The 18,855-nt window shown below is 35.9% G+C and overlaps 1 long non-coding RNA gene across 1 annotated transcript; it reads right to left on the bottom strand.

Moving 5' to 3' along the window:
- Positions 1-8,471: 8,471 nt before the first annotated feature.
- LOC141279105 (uncharacterized) lies at positions 8,472-18,564 on the bottom strand. Its single transcript, XR_012332861.1, has 3 exons — positions 18,493-18,564; positions 14,473-14,553; positions 8,472-8,531 (listed from the first exon to the last, which is right to left on the bottom strand). It is a non-coding gene; the product is annotated as an uncharacterized lncRNA (long non-coding RNA).
- Between the last annotated feature and the right edge of the window lie 291 nt (positions 18,565-18,855).

The raw sequence follows: 18,855 nt of genomic DNA, 5'->3' as shown, positions 1-18,855 counted from the left end.
GCCCAACGGAAGGATGAGGATGGCAGTACGTATGGTATGCCTAGGAAAAAGGGAATAGAGATTAGAATTGGGTGACATTGATCTGTAGTTTAATTCAGAAGTATCTCCTTCCAACCTGAAATCCTCACTTTGGGTTGAGAGTACACAGGAAGAAGGCAGACTTCTAAGAACAGACTGAATAAGGCCACACCTTCTGTAGTCCCTTTCTCAGTTCCTATCTGTGAGTAGTAATATATTACAAGTTATTCTAGCAATAAAAAAGCATCATGTGGTTAAACAATAACAGAGATCGCATTGGCCAAATCTGGACAAAAGGAACATTCTAAAGAATAACATTATCATTATAATAAGGTATAACATAGTTAATTTTTAAAAAAGCATATGAGTTCATAATGATACTCAAATGAAAATTGGGGAACTCTTCTTTATAGAATAATGTCAGCTAATAAATGCACAAGGAATGATAGAATAAGAAAAGTGTCATTTTGCAACTATCAATGTAATAATCGATTCAGACAAGGATTATCATTGATGCACAGTTGGGTGAAGAGTTGTTTCAAAGTAGGATCTTCACTGATCCCAAAGTATCACCCCACATTTTATCAACTACCAAGGGGAAAAATAACTTTACAATGGAGAGATATGGAAGATACCACATTAATCAAGTGATCAAACTTAGCACTGGGCCACCTGAAGTGCTGAAGAATACATCACCTATATAGTAGTCTTCCACAAAATGTTTACTTTGAATCTAATGAGGAAACAGACAAATCCAGATTGTGGGGAAATATACAAGACAACTGGCTTAGACTCTTCAAAAATGCCAATGTCATAAAGACCAAAACAAAAGGAAATGGTAAGGAAATATTCTAGATTAAAGGAAACAAAGACGTAACATGCAATGCCTAATCTTTAATTGGACGCTGTATCAAAACAAAACAGACTTAAAGAATATTATTGGCTTCTTGCCAAGATGAAGTAACAAGGACCAATTTAACCTCCCACCTGAAACAATGAAAACGTCGGACAGAACATATGAAACAAAAGGTTTCAAGAAACTGGACCTCAGGCAATAAAGTTCAGTGATTCCGCAAGAGATGGGAAACAAATGAAGTGATCCCTATAATTGCCCTAACTTACTTCTCTGAGAGAGTTTCCAGGTCATGGTACAGGGAAGAGAAGTCCAGGCAGAGACTGGTGGACTCCATGACTGAGGCAATGGGGCTAAGAGTTTGGGAAAACCAAGGTAACTAGAGTTCACAAAGCAGAGTATCAGAGACAAAAGAAGTGCACAGACAAAGAAGTCTGGAGATACGCAGAGGGATCTCTTGAGAATTCAACAAAGTATTGGTCAGTACATTTGTGTGAGGAATTACTTGATGCCAGGAAAAGAACCACATGAAAGGATTAATAATAACTGGATATCACACAGGGTTGTAGGAATAGTACCTGTTCCTATAAGTCAGACTGGAAAACCTCATGATACTCAGAAAGGACTTGTCTCAGTAGCTGCAAATAATGAGCTCCAGACTAAAGCCTACTTGGACTCCTACCCAATGAATCTTAAAAGCTAGACCTAAAAGAATAAAATTGTTTTGAGTAACTTAATTTCACCCAAAACAAAGCCCAAGTATTTTACAGGAATATAAATATATATAGCACACAAGAAACTAAAACTCACAATATCTGGGATCATATGAAAAACTGCCAAGCATGCAGAGAAGTAGGAAAATATGCCCCATAGTGAGGGGAAAAGGCAATCAATCAAAACTAACCCGTAATCTATACAGATGTTAGAATTGGCAGAAAAGAACATTTTACAAGTTATTATACCTGAAGAAAAGTTACTATAACTGTCTTTCACATGTTAAAAAACCCATTCTAAATACTGAAAATGTAATGTACAGGCATGGAAAATGTAAGACAGACCTAAATTGAGCTTCTAGAAATTAAAATCTATGTCTAAATTAAAAAGACATTGAACGAGGTTAATGGCAGACTAGACACTTCAGAAGAAAGGGTCAGTGAACATTAAGGCATAGTAATAGAAACAGTCCAAAATGAAACAAAAAGAGTAACAAAACAAAACAACAACAAAAATGAATAGAGCATCAGTGAGTTGTGCAACAATTTCAAGTGGCCTAATACATGCGTACTTAGAGTCCATGAAGGAGAGGAAAAATACAACAACTTGAAGAAATAATATCCAAAATTTTTCCAAATTCGTAAACACTATAATCCCACTAAGTCAAGAAGATCAATGAACTTAAAGCATAATAAACATGGAAAAAACTACACCAAGGCACAAAAAATAATCGAATTGCTCAAAACATGCAATAAGGAAAAAAAATTAAAAGCAGCCAGAGGAAAAAATTATACACTACGTACAGAGGAACAAAGATAACAATGACAGCAGAATTCTTGTTGGAAACAATGTAAATGAGAACTCAGCTGAATCACATCTTTAAAGCAGTGAATTGAATTCTATCAAGCTAGAATTCTATACCCAGATGTGTCAAAACAAAAGAAAAATAAAGACTATTTCAGACATACAAAAGCTGAAAGAATTCATTACTAGTAGACTTTCACTTTAAGAAATGTTCAAAGAAGTATTTTCAGGCAGAAGGAAAATGACACCAGATTGGAATATGGATCTACACAAAAGATTAAGAATACGGGAATTGGGAATTCCATGGTTGTTCAGTGGTTAAGAATCTGCCTGCCAATGCAGGGGACATGGGTTCAATCCCTGGTCTGGGAAGATCCCATATGCCGCGGAGCAACTACGCCCGTACGTCACAACTACTGAGCCCACACTCTGGAGCCTACGTGCCACAACTATGAAGCCCATGCACCTAGAGCCTGTGCTCTGCAACAAGAGAAGCCATCCAATTAGAAGCTGGAGCACCCCAATGAAGAGTAGCCCTTGCTCACCGAAACTAGAGAAAGCGCAGGTGAAGCAAAAGAGACTCAACGCAGCAAAAATAAATTAAAAAATACTTAAAAAATTTTTGAAGGATTTTAGGCATTCGATATATGTCTCTGACCACAATGGAATTAAATTAGATATTAACAAATTCGAAAAATCTCCAAATATTTGGAAACTAAACAACACACTTCTGAGTAACTTTTTGGTCAAAGAAGAAATCAAAAGGGAAATCAGAAACTATTTTGAATTCACTGAAAGTGAAAACATAATATGTCAACATGTGGGATATTGCTAACGCTGTACTCAGCTTCCTCAACTTCCACCTTAAACTGGAAAAATGCGAGCAAGTTTATCACAGAATAAGAGAAGAAAGAACACAATAAAGATCAAAGTAGAAATAAATAAAATGGAAAACAGAAAAATACTATCGATAGTAAAAGGATAATAAGAGAATATTATAGAATACTTTATACCAATAAATTCAAGATGAAATGGAAAAAATTCCTTGAAAGACATGCACTACTAAAGTTTATTAAAGAATAAAGATATTAAAGAAATTGGATGTGCAGTGTAAAACCTTCCAACAAAGAAAGCTTCAAGTCCAGGTGGCTTAACTGATAAATTCTACTGAACATTTAAGGAATAAAATAATGCCAATTCTACACAAACTCTACCAGAAAGTTGAAGAGAAGGGAATACTTCCCAACTTTTTTATAAGGCTAACTTTCACTGTATCAAGATTAGACAATGACATTACAAGAAATCTATAGACCAATATCTCACATGAACACACAGACAAAAATTCTTAATAAAATTTTAGTATATCAAATACAATAATATATAATAAGACGATACATCATGACCAAGTGGGGTTTATCTCAAGAATGAAAGGTTGGTTTAATATTTGAAAATCAATTTACCCAACTTAGTACAATAAAAAAGAAAAATCAGGACAACACTGGTGGAGCAGTGGTTAAGAATCCACCTGCCAGTGCAGGGGACATGAGTTTGAGCCCAGGTCCGGGAAGATCCCACGTGCAACGGAGCAACTAAATCCGTGCACCACAACTACTGAGCCTGTGCTCTAGAGCGCATGAGCCACAACTACTGAGCCCATGTGCCACAACTAGTGAAGCCCGTGCACCTACAGCCCATGCTCTGCAGCAAGAGAAGCCATCGCAATAAGAAGCCTGCATACTCCAATGAAGAGTAGTCCCTGCTTGCCAGAACCAGAGAATGCCTGCGTGCAGCAATGAAGACCCAATTCACCCCAAAATAAATAAATTAAGTAAAGAAAAGAAGAGAAAAATCTTATAATTATTGCAATAGATGAAGGAAAAGAATGAAAAAATCTAACATCCATTCCTGATTAAAGGAAAAAACAGCCCTCAGTAGACTAGGAATGGAAGGAGACTTCCTCAACTTGATAAATGACTTCTACAAAAAACCTAACATCATATTTAATGGTGAAGGACAAAGTACTTTCTCTCCAGGATCAGGACAAAGGCAAGGATGTCTGCTCTCATTACTTCTATTTGACATTGCAGTGAAGGTTCTAGCCAGTGCAATAGGGCAACAAAAAGAAAGGAGATATTCAGAATGGAAAGAAAGAAGTAAAACTATCTTTGCAGATAACATGATTATGTAGAAAACCTGACAGAATATACAAAAATGCTACTGGAACTCATAAATGAGTTTATCAAGTTTGCAGGGTACAAGATCAACATACGAAAAGATTAATTTATCTCAACAAACTATCAGAGAGCAAAGTTTTAAAATACTACTTATAACAGAATCAAACATATAAAATACTTAGAATAAATCTGACAAAAGATGTAAGACTTGCACACTGAAAACTGTAAAATATTGCTAGGGGAAATTAAGGAAGACCTAAATAAATGGAGAGATATAATGTATTCATGGATCAGAAGATTTAATATTGTTAAGACATCAATTCTCCCCAAATTGATTTATAGATCAAAATCCCAGTAGGCTTTTCTATAGAAATTGACAAGCTAATTCTAAAATTCATATGGAAATAAAATTTAGAATAACTAAAACAACTTTAAAAAAGAACAAAGTTGAAGAACTAACAGTAACTGATTTCAACGCTTATGAAGCTACACTTTCAAGACATTGTGATAGTAGTGTAAAGATAGACAAAAAGATCAAAGGAACAGAAGAGAAAGTTCAGAAGTAGAGAGATGTGGACAACTGACTTTCAGGTTCAAAGGCATTTAAGTGGAGAAACGACAGGATTTTCTACAAATGGTGTGGAACAACTGAACATCCAGGTTCAAAAAATAAATAAATAAAAGAACTTCCATCCAAATCGTAATACAGAAATATACTATTCAGCAATAAACAGAAATTAATTACTGGTATCTACAACAATATGGATGAAGACTAAAATAATCATGCTGAGATAGAAACCAGTTAGAAAAAAGTATACACTGTATGATTCCATTAACAAAAAATTCTAGAAAATGCAAACAAAAAACAGATCAATGGTTGCATCGTGATTGGGAAGGGCAAGGAACGATGGGTAGAAAGAATTACAAAGAGACATTATGGAACTTTCTGAGGTGATGGACATTTTGATTTTGGTGATGTCTTCCTGCTGTGTATGTATGTGTGTGTGTGAACAGAGATTATTATATGTCAATTATACCTCAAAAAGCTGTTAAAAGAAAAATTATATGAGAGAGACAACTGGGGAAATTTGAATAGCAACTCTTTATTAGGTAATATTATTGTGTAGGAATTTAATTTCTTCAATACTGTGTGTTAACAGTATTGTAGTTACATAGGGAAATAATTTTTAATATCTAGAGAGGAGGGCATCTAGCTGACAAGAGAGGGATTGCAATTGGGGCAGATGTTGTGGGAGGCTGAGGAAGATGAGGCTAGAGCAGTGACCAATGTGTGACGGCGTGGTGAAGACAGTCATTTGTCAGCTGACCTGACAAAGATGGTTGGAACAGACTGCTAAATGCAGGGTCCTTTCCCCATACTAATGTCATGCAATCCCCTCATCTAGCCTTGGTATAACAGAAAGTTTCTACTAGCTTGCCATATCGGAGGGGGGATGGCACAGTATAAGGTGCAGTAGGTTGTGTAATAAACTGTCACAATAGGGTCCTACAGAAATAGTTTTTAAACTGCAAAAAAATGAAACTTGACCCTTCCCTCACAACATATATGAAAATTAACTCAAAATGAATCACAGACCTAAATGGAACTATACAACTTCTGGAAGAAAACATAGGAGAAAATCTTTGTGATTTGGGGTTACACAGTGGGGTCTCACAAAAAGATTTCTTAGATAAGACACAAAAAAGCACAAACCATCTAAGAAAAATTGCTAAGGGACTTCCCTAGAGGTTAAGACCCCGAGTTCCCAATGTAGGGGGCACGGGTTCGATCCCTGGTCAGGGAACTAGATCCCACATGCATGATGCAACCAAGAGTTTGCATGCCACAACTAAGAAGCCCATGAGCCGCAACTAAGGAGCTCACCTGCCGCAACTAAGACCCAGCACAACCAAATAAATTAATTAAATAAATACGAAAAAAAGAAAAATTGCTAAATTAGAGTTCATCAAAAATTTAAAACTTCTAGTCTTCAGAGACACTTTAATACAATGAAGATAAGTCACAATCTGGGAGAAGATATTTACTAAACACATATGTGAGAAAAAGGACTTTTTCCATTGCTTTTTATATAAAGCACTCTTAAAACTCAATATAAATGTCCAATTAAAAAATGGATTTGGGGGCTTCCCTGGTGGCGCAGTGGTTGAGAGTCCGCCTGCTGATGCAGGGGACGCGGGTTCGTGCCCCGGTCTGGGAGGATCCCACGTGCCGCGGAGCGGCTGGGCCCGTGAGCCATGGCCGCTGGGCCTGCGCGTCCGGAGCCTGTGCTCTGCAGCGGGAGAGGCCACAGCAGTGAGAGGCCCGCTTACCGCAAAATTAAAAAAAAAAAAAAAAAAAAAAAATGGATTTGAACAGACACTTCATTTAAAAAGATATTTCCACATGAATAGACACTCAACATCATCAGCTATTACAGAAATGCAAAATCTGGCAAAAACTATGGGATACAACTGCACACCTACTAGAAAGGCTAAATTTTTTTTTAAAACAAATGTAAGGATCAGGTGATGATGTGGAGCAACTGAAACGCGCATAGACTGCTAGTGGGAAAGCAAAAAGGCACAGGCACTTTAGAAAACAGTTTAGCAGTTTCTTAAAAAGTTAGAAATGCACTTAGCATATGATGAAGCAATCCCACCCTTAGGTATTTTACCCCAAAGAAATGAAAACATATGATCGCACAAAACATTTGTTCACACACACATGTGAGTGTTTTCAGAGGCTTTGTTCATAATAGCCAAAAATCTAGAAACAACTCAAATGTTCATCAAATGATGAATGCGTAAACAAACTGTGTATCCACACAACTAGAATACTACTCAGCAGTAAAAAGGAATGAACTACTGACAGGTGCAACAAAACAGATGAAGCTCCAAAGAGACTGGTAAGTGAAAGAAGCCAAAAACAAAAGGCTATATAACACATGCTTTCAGTTATAAGATATTCTGGAAAAGGCAACATTATACAGAAAAAAATCAGATTGGTGGTTGCCAGGGCCTGGTAGTGGGAGGAGGATGGATTGACTACAAAGGGACATGATGGGTCTTTTGGGAGGGCAGAAGTTTTCTTGACCTCAAATGTGGTGGTGGCTACAGAACTATACATTTGTCAAAACACATCACACCGTATATTTAAAAATAGTGAATTTTGTTAAATGAAAATTATACATAAATAAACCTGACTTAAGAAAATAATAAAACAAATGTAAAAAAACAATTGAGTGAAAATAAATGTAAGAAAAATCAACTTACAGTTTTTCCAATTCAAGGGTCATCATGAGGATGCTTTCAATTGTTGTAAGTGACACTTGTGTTGTTCCCATGTCTCTGAAGGAGAAGCCCAAACATGCATGATATAAAACCCAGACAAAAATTCTAAACTTAAAAAGATACTTAACATGTGATTACTTCAGTTCTGGCTTCTTACTTGCCATAGATGATAATTCTAAAGAGCTCTTATTGAAGAAATTTAAATTTGCATCATCAAATGAATGACCTTGGTGCTGAACAGTACAATCATTTTTTGTTATCCTAACTTCTCATTTTCAATTGCATCTACCTCTTTTGATCACTCTTTTTTAAAAAAATAATGTACCCCTTATTCCTTTTTGCTTTCTGGAATAAATAATATTCCTACATGCATCTACATATTCCATATCTATATGTGTTCTTCAACACTGTTCTCATTCTCTGCTGGCTGTCTTACCCATATATATATATATATTTTTTAACCGTTTTCTTTGCCAATAAGTCTTATTTTCAGTAACCCAGTTAAAATCTAAATTATGACTTTTTAGCCAGAGTACTCAATCTTTGACGAAAGTAAAAAAGAGCAGAAATTATCTCATGAGCCATGAAACTGTTGCAATACTTACAAATATTTTAATGCTGGCAATTAAAAAAGATAAGAAACTTCAACTGTTGTCAAAGGCTTCTGATTGAGAATTCTGAAAAATGGGATGGAATTTAAATTATCTGCATTTTCAATTACTTCCATGAAAGCTTATATTCATTTTTTTTGGTATGGAACTTGAAGGTTAAAAAAAAATCATTTTCTGTCTTTACCTATAAATCACCCTTAGAATCTGTAAAACACTCTTTCACTGGGAACTACCCAGGTCTCTAGATGATAAAGTTGAGAAGAGAAACAAACAAAAAAATAGGAAAAAAATGGCTAGCATAGAAAAATATGCCAAAGAACTTTTCAGGTTAAAAACCCAAAAACTGACTATGCTGGTAGGAAGACCCTGTTCTGTAAAAAAAGTACTATTTCTACTGTCCTCCATAATTCAAGGTATTTTTCTTTCATCTCTACTAATTTTTTAAAATTTCATGATTTAAACGACCCAGTAAAAGGTAAAAATAGGGCTAATTCCTTCGTTCTGGATCGAAAGAAGAAGAGACAAATCCAAGAGGAATTGGTGAAAGCCATACTCCCATCACAGAGTCCCATGTGTATTCTTGTATCATAGCTTTGTTACTGTGTACGTAATCACCTGTTTACTTGTCACTGTCCTAGACTGTCAGCAACTTCAGAGCAGGAACCACACTTTATTGTCATTATTATTTCTGTACCTGACATAGTGCCTAATATTTGCTAGGTATTTAATAAAGATTTGCTGAATAAATAAATAACATTTTGTTTATATATGAATAAACAAATTAATTTTGGGGAACAAAATTTTATTCCAAAATGCTGGAATAGATTTTCTTCTTAGTTCTTTTTTTTTCCTCAGTTCTTTAAAACAAATAAGGGGGAAAAAAAAAACCCAGAAAAAACAGAAAGAAAGGAAAGAATATCTGATTTTAGGTTAACTCTACTCAAGAATTATTAACATATTTTTGCAGAATATTATAAAGATAATTATCAAAACTAATATCTTTTGGGTTGCCAGCCACCTGTGATCAGCATTTAACATTTAATCCTTATAGTAACTTTATGTGATAGACATATTACCCCATTGTACAAATGAGGAAACTGAGGCCCAGAGAAGTTACATAACTTGTCCTAAGTCATCAAGCTAGTAAGAAGCAGAGCTGGAATTTGAACTCAGTTCTGACTCTAAAGCCTGTGTTTAACCTGAATGAAAAAAAAGAGGGAGTTTTAAAACATCTGTTACTTTAACCTTAATTTTGAAAGCACTAAATATAGAAATACCTTTTCAAACTTCATCTACCCATCTGGGAAAGCCTCTATGAGAATTATATTTTCTTTTTATTTATTTATTTCTCTTTTTATTTATTTTTTCCTTAATCATCTCCCATGATAAATATTTAATTAGCCTATGGTCATTGTGACTTTAGAGATTTTAAAAAATATTGCAGGAAAATCAGTAAAAATGATGGAGGAAGGACATCTGAAAATTCATCCCTCCATAGAAGCAACAATAACAATAGCAACAACAACAAAACTGGCAAAAATAGCCAGAATCAACTTCTTCTGAACTGTGGAAATTTAACCAACATGCTTGTAGCAATTTGGGGAGCAATTTATTCAAGGAAAACAAATTCATTTCTGTAAGAACAATGAGATCTTTGTTGCTTGAACTTGTCCTTGACCTTTGCTCTCCATGCCAGTGGTAGCCTTGAAAAACAGCCCACATCCCTGGTACCAGAAGGAGCAGCATGGACTGGGAGGGCCTTCAAAGCCTCATTCCCAAAGAACTATCATTGTTTTACATGTCTGGTGGTCCCCTGGAAGACCTCACTTGAAAGGCTTGCCTTTGACCTGACTGAGAGCTGCCTAGTAAGAAAAGCCACACCTCACGGGTAATTTCTGGAAAAGATTTTCAGGCAAATATTTTAACATGGCAGTTGCATTGGGCAATGGATAACAGTTTGGGGCAAAAAACAGCCCAACCGAAAAGCTTAAAAATAAAAGCTGAGGAATGAGATGTCCACAGAGACTTTGAAATGTGCCAATATATTCCTGGGAAACTGGAAGACCACAAGACATATTCCTGGGAATCTAGGAAAATAACTGTTAGCATTAATAAATGAGTTCAGCAAGGTTGTAGGATATAAGATCAATATTATTTCTACGCACCAGCAATGAGTAATCCAAAAATGAAATTAAGAAAACAATTCCATGTGTAACGGCATCAAAAGACATAAAATACTTAGGGAAAAATTTAACCAAGTAAGCACAAGATTCACACTGAAAAGTACAAAACTGTTGAAAGAAATTGAAGAAGATCTAAATAAATATAAAGACATGCTGGATTCATGGACTGGAAGATAATCTTATTAAAATTTCACTACTTCCCAAATCGACTTATGGTTCCATTGCAATTCCTATCAAAATCCCAGCTGACCTCTTTCCAGAAATTGCCAAGCTAATTCTAAAATTCATATGGCAATTGAAGGAAACAGAATAACCAAAACAACGTTGGTAAAGAACAAAGTGGGAGGACTCACACATCCCGGTTTCAAAACTCAGTTCAAAGCTACTGCAATCACAGTGTGGTACTGGAATAAGAACAGACATGTAAATCAATAGAACAGAATTGACAGTATAGAAATACACCCTCATAATTATGGTCGATTGATTTTCAACAAGGGTGCCAAAACAATTCATTGTGGAAAGAACAGTGTTTTCAAAAGATACTGGGACAACTGTACATCCACACACAAAATAATGAAGCTGGACTCCTACACTTCACACCATATATGAAAATGAACTCCCAATGGATCAAATATCCAAATGTAAGAGCTAAGGCTATAAAACTCTTAGAAGAAAACACAGGAGTAAATCTTTATGACCTTGCATTAGACAAAAGTTTCTTAGATAATCCAGAAACACAAACAACCAAAGAAAAATAGATGAATGGGATTTTATAAAAGTTTTGTTCTTCAAAGGACACTATCAAGAAAATGAAAAAAACGTACAGAATGGGAGAAAATACTACAGGTGGGAAGAATAAGATGCAGTTGGCAGAAGAAAAGTATAATAGTTGCTAGGTGTGACAATCTCAAAATTTTGAACTATTACAAATAAAACAGGCACCCTGAATCACCCCAAAGGGCAGACTCAAATTATGTTTGTTTTTAGCGTTTATGGCTTTCTAAATCTGAGGAGCTGCCAGGATTCTAGTACATAGCAAAAAGTGATGACAACATCCCGAAGTATGTAAGCTTTTGTGTGTACATAGCCATCTAAAGGAAACCAATGATAGTTGACTGGGGGAGCATTAGGGCGGCTCTGTGACCGCAGCTCAATTTGCCTTCATAGGGTGGCCACACCTCCCTCATTGATATTCTCAACAATGGGGTAAATAATTCAATAGGGATAAGGCTTTGATTTTCCTCTTATTCTCTCCTAGTGCTTATGTTCTTGTTACAATATTGATGTACCACAGAGAAGCCAGCATGTGAATGTGCTCTGTTTGGTTAAGTTATATAGCCTTTATACATTGTAGAGTCCTTCACTTTCTAAAATCATGGAGCTTGTATTGTTAGAACCAATGAAGTGACTAAAAGAATTTTAAAAATAAGCCATCAGTCTGGACCTGCATAGGTGAATGAAGGACAAACACTTTAAAGTCAGAAAAAAAAGTATACTTAACATTTAGGATTGTCAACCACTGCTGGTTTTCCATAATATATTTCATTCCTGATTTTATGTGAAAGAGATATGATTACTACCAACATTCAAAAAGTGGTACTTTAGTAATTAATAAGCTCTTGGTTCATCTTTGAGATAGATTTCGGATTTAAAATACACTACCACACTGCTAACTACTTCACCTGATGTTTGTCAATAACATAGAGGTTTCATTCAAGAAACCTACTGACTTGTAATTACCTGAAACCCAGTGATGAATCAAGGTTTTGTGGGGCCTGAAGCTCATCTACTTTAGGAAATCCTATCTAATAAAAACATGCAAAATTATGAATACAAAAATCACTAGGACCCCTCTCAAAACCTTAGAAGTGACCTATGCAAGTGAGGAGCCTTGAAGCCTAAGCTTCATTGTATTCATGATAAATCCATCTCAGCTGGGGCCCTTTTCCAAACTTTTTTAATGCAGGCAACTTATAAACACCCCAGTAATGTGTCACTATAGGTAGTAAAATGACTTAACTCGAGGGTGGTGCCTTCCCTTGGTGGCTTGCCTTTGCAAAGAGATGCAATAAAGCTTATGTCTCACCATGGCAAATGTTTCCTGAAGCAAATTAGCTTTGTCTATTAGAAAGACTTAGCCCAAAACAAAGACTTACTATACTGTGACAATCATTTGAAAGTAACTGTGAATGAGTTTTAGGAGTACAGTACTAATTTATTTCCAACACCAGATAGTTCTGATTCTTTCACTACCTTTTTCTGTCACTTAAGAGGAACACAAATTCAAAAGGAACAAGTTGGTGCCTCTTCCATTACAAATATTTTCTAACCTACCACTCATTTTCTACTTCATCACACCCTTACCTCACCTTGTTACCCTGCTGCATAGATGCTAGAAGGCTCTCATATAAGTTTTCCCATGAACATCCATCTTTTTCCTTCCAGTGTGAAAGCTTACTGGGGACAAAGTCCTTGCCCTATACGTCTTTGTATCCCCAGCACTTAATAGAGTACTGACACACAGTGGGCATGGCACTCAGTGAATGTTTTGGAATGAATTCATTAATTTTTACACTGCGATTTCTTTATCTATCTATTTCCACAATGTATTGTCCCGTGTTGCCTACATAACTATAGTGAAACTCTGATTCTTATAAGGAACTCTTGCTGTTATAGGATGTTTAGGAAAGGTGGTGAGTTTAAGACGTTGTATTGATGCTACTAAAACCTGCTGGTGAAGGGACCTCATGAGCCTGCTCTCCGGTGTGCTGGAAAAGAAAAACTGACCCTTGGTGCTCTCTCCCCAAGGTAGGCATCAGCAAACTAACAAGGGAAAGGAAGGAGGCCGCTAAAGATAGGCATCTGCAGAAATTGCTAATCCAGCTCCAGACACAGCCTCAACACCTTCATTAACCCAAAATGTGTGAACTGTGTGAAACTGGATTTCTGAACCACGAGACAGGGAAGAGAGTCTTTTCCAAAGCCAGGTGTAGGAGAGCTCTTTACCTTGAGTCTAAAATCGCCTTCAGGCCATTGAATGTACCCACTATCATTTCCTTGTGTCATGAGAAATCACAGAATTTTTGAGCTGTAGGTGTGTAAAGCCCACACTTCTTACTGAAGAGTAGTCAGCAAAGAAAGTATATTGAATTAGGCTACAGCAATGTATTTTCTATATATTTTTCACACTACAGCTGAACACAAACAACGTCTTTTTCCATACCTCAAAGGTTTCTACTGACCACAGATAATTCACTTCAGAGATATATGCTTTTTGAAAAATAATGTTCTGGTTGGCTGGGCAAGCCCTGTGGTGGGTGTTCAGGAATTCTTTCTCCTTTACCATTTAAAAGAGCTAATAATGGTTGGGGAAGCTCCCACAGCTTTTTATCCCTGAAGAATTCAGTGCTAAACTTAGTTCTTTGCAGCTCTGTATTGCATACATTTTAAGCAGTTAGGAACTTTGCACATGAGCAGGAATCAAAGTTAAATTCAAAAGTGCAACTTCATGGACCATTCGCATATTGGAGAGGCATCAGTGGGATTCCATTACAATGCTAATTTGAGTGTTTTTGCTTGGTGCCTTTTATTGCCTGTGCCAAAGATAAGGACTATGGAAAGCAGAGCGTTTCATATATATGAGTTACACAAGTCTCTTGGCCTCTTTGTACATTAGTTTCCTCATTTTAAAAAAATAATAAATGGCTCTCAAGACATACTTTCCAGAATTCATACTGGGCTTATTTACACCCCAGCTAACCAATAACTGCATGATTGCTTTTACACACAGTTTTTTACATGTATTCATCTTCTATTTCACTTACAACTTGCGTAAAAACTGCATTCCATGCCAGGCCTGAAACGTTCCAAAGCTCAGTTCTGTGAGTAAATTGCAACCAAGATTTCTACAAAAAAAGACACAAGCAAAAGAAGAAGAAAAATATGTATTCTTTCAGAACATTTATCCTTTGGCAATAATTCTAATTTATATATGATGAAACATAACATCACTACTCCCTCCATACACTAAAGAAATCTCACTGTGGAAGATATTATGATTTATACTTTCATGATTATATATGTGGTGCATTAGATACAAAATAGTAAATGCTCATTAAATACTTGTGTTAAGTGATCTTTATTTCTCTAGAAAGGCAGCACTATTGACATGTTAGGCTGGATAATTCTTCTCTGTGGGAGGCTCTCCTGTAAACTGTTGGATGTTTAGTAGCATCTCTGGCCTCTGTCCACTAGATGCCAGTAGCATATACAGTTCTAACAAGCAAAAATGTCTCCAGACACTACCAAATAGCACCTGCGTGCAAAATCACCCTGGTTGAGAACCACAGCTCTATAATTATTCACTCTGATCTGTGTAATAATTTTCACACTAATCTTTGCTAAAGACAAAAAGGATTTGCTACAAAATATTAGTAGTAATTTTAATCATATTTCAAAATGAGTAACAAATTAATTTTATAAAAAATTAAGCTTTATAAAAATTCCAAATATAATGAAGTTATATTTGTAACATACATAAACTGCAAAACAGGTAGTGGTTCAAATGTATGTCTTTCGATAGACTGTATTTTATTGCAGGATAAATCTCTATGAAAAGTAAGAGGAAAATATTGCCTCAATTAGCTATTAGATATCTAATTAGTAGGAATAACTAGTAGAAGTTAGAAGGATAATAATAAATAAGAAGCACTGGTCTAAACTCCAAACCTTATGAATTACTATTTGAACCTTCCAGAGCCCCTAACCCTGCCTTCACCTCTCTTAAGAGTCTCACCTTCAGGATCTTCATAAATTAAATATACAACTATAGATCTTTATAGATTTTGGAGTTCATCTTTCCTGAGAGCAGAAGCATTGATTAGATTCCACCTTTTGTGGTCTCATCAAATTCTAGATTATGAGCTCAAAATTTTTATCGCTATATATCATTATAATTTCTAATATTACATGAATGTTTACACACTTCCCAGTATAGTTCTGTTTTTCTAGGCCAATTCATTACCAGAAGAAATAAAAGATACCCTTCCAAACAACTTGAAAGGAAGTTACTCCTATCATTAATATGTAATGTTAATTCAGTATTACACTTTCTATCATATTGACTTTTATTCAAAAATACCTACTCTTGACTATAGCTGACTAACTTATTTCCATTGATTCCAGCTTAGTCTCTCATTTCACCTGGATGGGTATAACTGTCTTCTGACTGGTGTTTCCATCTCCACCCTCTCCCTTTTTAAGCCATCCTCCACGCGATCACCAGATTAACTCTCCGGAAGTGGTTCTCAAATACCAGCATCACTTGTGAGCTTATTGAATATACAAATAGTCAGCCTACTCTGGACCTCTTGAATCAGCAACTATGGGGCTGGATCTTGTGTTTTCACAAACCCTCCAAGTGGTTGGTTCTGTTGCAGGCCAAAGCTTTTTCTCAAGCACTGCTGTGGTAACATGGTAGCTTCGCATGTTATCCTTGGCTTGGCCTCCAAAGCCCTAGATGATCTGGCTCTAATCTCCTACTCTTCCCACTTGTACTCTACAGGTACTCAGAGTATTTTTCCTGTGCTTTGCCTTTCTCCCACTTTCCTTTTGCAAGTTTATTGTTCCCAAGATGTCTGTCATTGATACCCAATGGCCCTTCAAGGTTCCATTTAAACAGCATTGCTCTACTAATATCTTCCCTGATCCAATTTGAAGTCTTTTTTCCCTCTTTGGTGCTCTAATACCAACTTATAGCTCTCATTGCCCATATTCATTTCTTTCATTAAATATAGCTATTTTTGCAACCCATTTCCTCTGAGCAAAAACTCCTTCAAAGTATGGACTACATCCTGCATATGTGCATCGTCTATCATGTTTAAAGCCAACGTGTGGACATATAGCAAACTCAAATATTTATAAAATCAACAAATACCTGGGGAGTGGATAGAAGGAGGAAACGCCTGTTTTGTAGTTTTATTACTTCATGGTGCCTCCACAGCACTTTGTCATTATGGTTTGAGTTATATGTTTATTTTCCCTGTGAGATCATGAGTTGCTAAAAGGAATCCTGTCTTACCCATCTTTGTGTTTACAACACTAGGCATAGTGCTTATTAGCATATTCTTTTTTCAATTTTTTATTGATTGGCTTTTTTTTATTTAAAGAATGAGAATACTTATTCTGACATGAAATAATCAGATTATAAAGTATTTCATAGTAGAAGTAATGAAGGGCCTAGTCCACTGAGCAGTTATCTTATTTGATTTTCTCCAAATTGTGTTTGTAGGGTTTGGAGCCCAGATGGCAGAGAAGAGACTAATATAAAGGTGATTGCCCCTTAAGGCTTGGAAGGTTTGATAATTAAAAGAACTATTTTTCGGGTCATGTGAGGCTCTTTATACCCACTTCCCTTAAGCCTTTTATATTTGCAAGAAGAATCTATTTGCTAAAGATGATCATAAATTGGCTTAATAAGTATTAATGACATACACAGCTTTGGATGTCATGGGCAAAAGACAAAAACTGAGCTTGTATAGCAAAAATGCAGTTATCTCCTTATCCCTAAATTAAAAGAAATACTAGGCAAGCATTTCTTCTGTGATAAAGAAGCTGGAGAGGGAATACCCTGGCGGTCCAGGGGTTAGGACTCGGCACTTCCACTGCTGGGGACTTGGGTTCAATCCCTGGTCAGGGAACTAAGATCCCGCAAGTTGTTTGGCTTGGCCCAAAAAACAAAACAAACAAACAAACAAAAAAACAGAAATAAAAGGATGGAGAGATTTTTCTTAGGGGCATTTCTGATATGCTTATTTAGTATAAACATTTCTAAATATACTACTTAACCATCATCTTAAACATTCTTAATATTGGTATCACAATTCCTGCATTGAAAGCCTTAACAGTTTATTCTTTTGGTAACTTAATGTGTTCTTGACAATACTGATTAAAAAAAAATTTTTTTTTTTGAATGTGGACCATTTTTAAAGTCTTTATTGAATTTGTTACAATATTGCTTCTTTTTTTTAATGTTTTGGATTTTTGGCCATGAGGCATGTTGGATCTTAGCTCCCTGACCAGGGATCGAACCCGCACCCCCTGCATTGGAAGGCAAAGTTTTAACTACTAGACCACCAGGGTAGTCCCTTGACAATACTGTTTACATAATTCATCTCCTTAAATATTTAATATTTAATGTTAATTTAATTTAGATTAAATTATCAATGTTAGGAGTTAATGGCATTCATATTAATGTAAGTGTTCTAGATTTTCTTGTCCTATAGGTGACAATTTGAGGTTAACTTTAATTCCTCCATTTTCACTAAACCAACTTTTTCAAACCTTTTCTGTAAAGGCCAGATAAGTAAATATTTTAGGTTTTGCAGGCCACATACAGTCTCTGTCACATATTTTTCTTTTCTTTTTTTTTTTTCATTTACAGCGCTTTAAAAATCACTTTTAACTTATGGGCTGTATGAAAACGGACTGTGGGCCAGATTTGATCCATAGGTCATAAACAAAATGTAAATACAGATGGAGACTATATGAACAGTTATATAACAAGGTTCATATGGGAGTCTATAATTGCTGAGACCTCATTACCACTTTTCCTCTACAACTAAAGGGTATTTTTCTATCCTTACCTTGTCTATATAGTTAAAAAATTAAAAATGAATAGGAGATATTTAGTGCTAGTGATGGGCTGGGGCCCTACACAGACTTACAGAATTGTAGAATTTAATTGCTAGAAGAAATTGAAGACATTATCTCATTGAACCCCTTAATTACTTCATAGATAATCTACTTTATAGGTAAGAACTCATAAGTAAATATGATTAACTTACAAATATCGGAGGGATAGCAAGCCTTCAAATGAGTCCTTATGTAATTCAGTCAAATAATTTTCACTGAGAATTCTGAAAAATGAGAAGGTTATTTCTGGATCAAAATGCAAAATAACTACAACTATATACTACATAGGACTAACTCCTATATGTGGCGGAAAGCTGGGTAATGGTGCCACCTAAGCAACCTAATTCTTATTTAATTTACGGATGGTGATTTCTGCTCTGTTTTCATTTAAACCTTCTTTTCACGTCCTCCTTTGTGTCCATCTCTCTCCATCACGCATGTGCACATGTGCGTGCACGCGCGCGTGCGCGCGCACACACACACACACACACACACACACACCATCCACTCTTCCC

The sequence above is a fragment of the Tursiops truncatus genome, chromosome 7 (assembly GCF_011762595.2).
Source record: "Tursiops truncatus isolate mTurTru1 chromosome 7, mTurTru1.mat.Y, whole genome shotgun sequence".
Lineage (NCBI taxonomy): Eukaryota > Metazoa > Chordata > Mammalia > Artiodactyla > Delphinidae > Tursiops > Tursiops truncatus.
Note: the sequence above shows the minus strand (reverse complement) of the source record. Positions and strands in the feature narration are given on the sequence as shown.